The sequence below is a fragment of the Thamnophis sirtalis genome, unplaced genomic scaffold, assembly GCF_051295495.1.
Source record: "Thamnophis sirtalis isolate CommonGarterSnake01/CBP01778 unplaced genomic scaffold, rThaSir2_p1.2 scaffold_2, whole genome shotgun sequence".
In the NCBI taxonomy this organism is placed as follows: domain Eukaryota; kingdom Metazoa; phylum Chordata; class Lepidosauria; order Squamata; family Natricidae; genus Thamnophis; species Thamnophis sirtalis.
In genome coordinates, this window is record NW_028261382.1 from 44,578,911 (window position 1) to 44,585,056 (window position 6,146).

Here is a 6,146-nt window from a genome sequence, read left to right on the forward strand (position 1 = left end):
GAGTTTTAACTTATTGCACCTGTGTCTGGTTTGCCAATTAGGATGCACTCCGGAGGGTCAACATCATGGCCCAGAGGATCATGGGTTGCCCTCTCCCCTCTTTGGAAGAGCTTTATAGCTCCCGCTGTCTTAAGAAAGTTCAAAACATCCTTAAAGACCCATCTCATCCTAGGCATCCTTTTTTTTTTTTGAACTATTACCATCTGGCAGCCGGTACAGGAGAATAAAAACAAGGACAAATAGACTGAAAAAACAGCTTCTCTCCCAGGGGCAGCAACCATATTGAATTCTATGATATAGTGCAATATCGGGTTTTCAACTTCAATTATATAGAATGTAAAGGATGTGTGTTTGTGTTTTTATTTTTATAATTATAATGTACACTGAAGATGGCTTTTACTTTTATTGCACCATGTGCAATAAAGTAAACTAAACTAACCAGAATGAGAGACGTCGTGTGAATACAGTTGTTGATAACTCCTTAGTTTCAAAAGCACCAAAATCAGACCATCAATCTACAACCAGTAGGAACTCTTCATCTAAAGCCCCCGAATCCTCTTTCTTCCCAGTGGAGCTTCTGTTGTGTTCTTCATTAACAAACACTTATGGGATATCTTATTTTAATGAGTTTGTTTTCTTTGTCCTCTTTCTTCCTCCAGAGGAAGCCAAAGTCTCATCACCCACATTTGGGACTTAAGTGTTAAGGGGTTTGTTTGCAAGGAAGCAAGGGAAATGAACTTCACTTTCAACTCCCTGTTTTAAAGGATAAGACCCAGCACGGCTCCCTTCCGTTCCCCTCATGGAGTAATTAACTCAACCCAATTAACATGGAGAAGAAAGAGAAACAAAACTTTTCGGGGGGAGGAGTTAGAAAAAGTTTGCAGAAGAAATAGATATATGGCCACGTGTGGCTTTGAATTCATGGGTAGGAGTGCTAACGTCATCGGAGAAGCCCATTGCCTCCTACCCCTAAATGGTGCTTCTCTTTCTTTTGACCTCCTTATCTATGGTCTTTCTTTGAAAATACAGCATGTAATAGCAATAGCAAAAGCACTTAGACTTATATACTGTTTCATAATGCTTTACAGCCCTCTCTAAACAGTTTGCAGAGTCAGCATCTTGCTCCCAACAATCTGGGTCCTCATTTTACCAACCTGGGAAGGATGAAAGGCCGGGTCAACCTTTAGAAGGAAGGAAGGAAGATAGCAATACCACTTAGACTTATATACTGCTTCACAATTCTTCACAACCCTCTCTAAGCGGTTTACAGAGTCAGCTTCTTGCCCCCAACAATTTGGTTCCTCATTTTACCGACCTTGGAAGGGTGGAAGGCTGAGTCAACCTCGAGCTGATCAGGGTTGAACTGTTGGCAGTCGGCAAGAATTAGCCTGCAGTACTGAGTCAACCTTGAGCCTGGTGAGATTTGGTCCGCCAAACTCCTGGCAGCGGGTGATCAGCAGAAATAGCCTGCCGTACTGCACTGTTTTAGGTTTCTCTCGATTGTGGTCGTAAGTTGAGGACGCTATCTGCATTATCCTCCTTCTTAAGCTGAGGGGAAGAGAGGCCAAGATTTATTTAAAAAGTAGTAGCAACGGAGTTGAGCATTAGGCAAGAAAATCCAAATCAGAGGAGACCATAACTTTATTAGAGTAACTCAGGTTGTACAAAACAGTTGGATGTTTGGGAGTTCCGGGAATAATTCATTAGACACGGGAGATCAACACTGGAATAACACCTTTTCTTGAAGGACTCATTACTACTTCCTCAGCTTTACTGTTGTGCCAGAAAACAACCTTATGAAACCTTTATCGTTCAACATTGTCCTATGGTTGCAGATATAGAATAGAATTCTTTATTGGCCAAGTGTTTTTGGACACGCATGGAATTTGTCTGCTCTCAGTGTACATAAAAAGACAAGACACATTCGTCAAGAATCATAAGGTACAACACTTAACGATAGACTCAGGCAGTGGTGGGTTTAAAAATTTTTTAGAACCTCTTCGGTAGGTATGGCCTGCTTTGTGGGAGTGGCTTGCTGGCCATGTGACCAGGTGGGAGTGGCTTGCTGGCCATGTGACTGGATGGGCGTGGCCAACTTGTAAAATGTGGTGAAACTCACTTAACAATGCTCTTGCTTAGCAACCAAAGCGTTGGCTCAGAAACTCTGGCATTTGAAGCACTGTCAAGTTACAAGATCCTTGCACCCTTAACCCTTTAGGAAAAAAAAGCCCAGGGGTGTTCAAACTTGATAGCTTTAAGACTTGTGGACTTCAACTCCCAGAATTCCTCCTCTCGCTCTTCATCTTGATGATGTGCGGACGGGCAGGGGGAGGGAGCTGGAACCGGTTCTAAACGGCACGGTAGATTTGTGGAACCTCTTCTATAGAAGAGGTTAGAACTGGCAGGAACCCACCCCTGGTCTCAGGGTACAAATAAGCAATCAGGAAGCGATCAATATCAATATAAATCGTAAGGATACAAGCAACAAAGTTACAGTCCTGCAGCCGTCAGTGGGAGGAGATGGGTGATAGGAACGATGATATGACTAATAGTAATAATAATGCAGACTTAGTAAATAGTTTGACAGTGTTGTGGGAATTAGTTGTTTAGCAGAGGGATGACATTCGGGGAAAAACTGTCCTTGTGTCTAGTTGTCTTGGTGTGCAGTGCCCTATAGCCTCATTTTGAGAGTAGAAGTTTAAACAATTTATGTCCAGGATGCGAGGGGTCTGTAGATATTTTCCCAGTCCTCTTTTTGACTCCTGCAGTGTGCAGGTCCTCAATGGGAGGCAGGTTGGTAGCCATTGTTTTTTCTGAAGTTCTGATTCTCCTCTGAAGAGGAGAGTTGCAGAGCCAAACCAGACAGTGATGGAGGTGCAGATGACAGACTCAATATTGTAGGTGTTATTCCTAAAAACAAAAAGAGAAGTAAGATTCAACATGTCTTCCACTGGATTTTGGAATTTATGAAACTAGATAGGGAATTTAAAAGGACTTTTAGGTGCTGGATTCCTTGTCATGAAATCATGGATATATTCTACTGCACCAAAGGGAGATGGAAGTCAATGCCTTCTTTCTTTCTTTCTTTCTTTCTTTCTTTCTTTCTTTCTTTCTTTCTTTCTTTCTTTCTTTCTTTCTCTCTCTCTCTCTCTCTCTCTCTCTCTCTCTCTCTCTCTCTCTCTCTCCCTCCCTCCCTCCCTAATTACTTGCCTAGGGATTATTCTTTATACTATTTTAATTGTTTGTATTTTTCTGAATTGGATTTACCAGTGATGCTAAAACCAATTTTGTTGTGTACATGATGTACAATAGCAATAAGGCTGTACTACTATACTATACAATATAATTCTCTCATGAACTTGGAAATACCAGGTGGAGAATGTGTGTGTAAGTGTTTCTATTTTTTTTTAAAAATGTCTAGGGAGAAGGTTCAAATACTTGGAAGCACTGATTAAGCACGCCTTTGCAACTCCCTCTGTGCTAAACAATTCAGAGAAAAAGACTCACAACGATCCATAACCTTTTTTTATTTCCTGACACGAGGTGGCTGAAATTTCATGAGATTTGGTAATCTTGGCAGATTGTCAGTGTTTTAGGGATGGAGAAGGTGGTGGTGGTGGTGAAACATTCAGGGTCTAAAAAGGTCACTGACCTCTGAACCAAATAAGCTCTTTTTACTACAATGCCTTCAACCTCTAACTTTCCAATGGAGCCGGAAGGTAGAAAGACAACAAAGAGGATGAGCGAATCCTATATTCTAATTTAAACAGGGATACTTTGATGAAATGATCCCGGTTGAACAGGAGAAGATAAACTAGAGCTACAGTATATAAGAAGCAGGAAAAAAAATGGTTAAAAAAGGCATGCCTTTAAAAATATTTTAAGAAATCGCTCTTTAAATGCCGGATGAAATTAAAAACAGGCAGTAAAAACAGGCAAATAAATAAACCCCCCCTGTATTTAGGCTTTAAATATAGGAAGCAATGATAATAACAATGCTTAAAACAACAAAGGAAAATCAGAAAGAAATACAAAGGAAGAAGCATCTGTGCCATAAATGTCTGAGAGAACGCAGACTGCCTGACCCAGGGGATTTGAGTCTTTGCCGTTCATTTTTCCTCTTCCAAATCCTCCAGAATTAAATAGAAGCAATCAGCATCTCATGCTCCGAGCCGGGCGAAAAATTAAGACACCTGTCCTGGAGACCATCTCTGCCGGGACTCGAACCCGGAACCTCTGGATTAGAAGTCCAGCGCGCTCGTCCATTGCGCCACAGAGACCTCACCGCAAGCTCAGCATCAGGACCAGAACTGAAAAAGCACATACCTTCTGCATCACTGCTGAGTAATTTCAGCATCCTTCTATTTCTGGGTAGCATTGTTGTGGGGGGGAGGGCAGAGGGAAAACCTGGAGCTGGACTCTTATTCCCTCAATTCGTTGAATGGGTTTCTTTCCACATTCCCCCATCCTTTGCTTTAACGGGGAAGAAAGGGAGTGTGTGTAGGAGGAAAATTCTATATATAATTCATTGGGTATTCTTCATCTGTGTCACACAGAGAGGAAGAGACAGCAAAAACCTGGAGCCGGGATTGAAATCACTGCTCAGTTCAAGGTCTCTATGCTTAGCACCACGGACAGCGCAAAATGACCAGCTTTGAACATGACAGCATGAATTCTATTTGAGCGGGATCTTTGCCAATGTTCTCCCCAGCCTGGTGACAATCAAATGCAAAGAAGCACTTTGTAGCTTTCGTTAAGGAAAAAAAAAATAACAAAGAAAAAATAGAAGAATTGCAATGCTTAAAATCCCACCACAATTTGCAAGAATAGTTTTCATCCAGACGCAAACAGAAACCATGGACAGGACTAATGTGTCATTAAATTAGATCGGCAATGGATTTAAGACCCGGCAATGGGAAAGATGTTGTTCTGACGGAGGTTTCCCGAGAACATGAAGCAAACCCCTTGTCCCGACGAAAACACCCCTTTTATTAATTCGCTGTGAATTCTGTTCATTCACATCCAGCAAAGTCTTTTGAGGGAGGATTTATGGTCACAGAACTTATCTGGCTTGGAGAGCTGCCAGGCCGATCTCTGCAAAACTTGGCCAGGAGTCGCCGGAGAGTCACGAACCAATTAAGCGAACTAATGGTCTCATGCAAACTCCACTCCCCTGTCGCTCCTCTTTTATTTCCTCTGGGAGGGGCCATTCACCGTCCACCTGAGGCCTTCCTCCCAAGTCGACCCCTGTTCTTTAGCTCTTCCCTTCGTCTGGCAGCTCTGTGCATGCGCACACTGGGAACAGGCTCCAGCTGTTCTTCTGCCCCATTGATGTCTGACTCTGAAGGCAGCCGATAACTGTCAGACGGCCCTGGCCCCCTCTCTGCCTCCGACACAGAGCCCTCCTCAGAGCCTTCCCCAGGCTCCAGGACTGGCCCAGGTTCCTCCCCAACCCTCCTCATTGTCTGAATCAGCTGCCAGCTCTGCAGGCCACCCGCGGGCAACAACAGATGTTCCGAAAAGAAGTTTGGATTCTCCAGATGAGTAGAACTTTATTTTAGAAACGGACCAGGTTCCAATAGCACGTTAAAACACAAAGTTCTTTATTTGGGTTTCAAATGCTGTGTGAAGTCAACCAATATGGTTTATATTCTTTATATTTTTGGCCAAACCCCTCCCCCCCTAATTTATTGCTGTTTCAGTACCTGGAAGAGGATTAATGGTCTTCTCTAGATTTCCCTAAAGAAAGTCCAAAAGAGAATTCTGATGTGATGGAACTTCTGACCCTTCACGCCACCGTGTCACACATATTCTGCAGAGGGTCAAAGTTCACTACTCGAAACACAATCAGTGTAAATAAGCATGCTTATGTTGGGCCTGAATATATGAAGTGAATGACCTGGCTTGCCACCTCCCCATCAGGAGATTCAACATTGTGCTTCACCAACACACAATGGAAATAGCTGGGTCTCAGTTACAGTGAACATACTTATTCTCCTTCCATATGCAAATAACAGGAAGCAGAAATTTCTTGGGGTTTTGTCAAGTTGCTCGTTGTTAGTTGCGAAGTCGTGTCCAACCCTTCACGACCCCGTGGATATGTTCCTCCAGGCTTTCTCAGCAATAGCAATAGCAGTTAGACTTAT

General features: G+C 42.9%; 1 non-coding gene across 1 annotated transcript; it reads right to left on the bottom strand.

Moving 5' to 3' along the window:
* Positions 1–4,206: 4,206 nt before the first annotated feature.
* Positions 4,207–4,280, bottom strand: TRNAR-UCU (transfer RNA arginine (anticodon UCU)). The gene has a single exon. It is a non-coding gene; the product is annotated as a tRNA-Arg (tRNA).
* Positions 4,281–6,146: the final 1,866 nt, after the last annotated feature.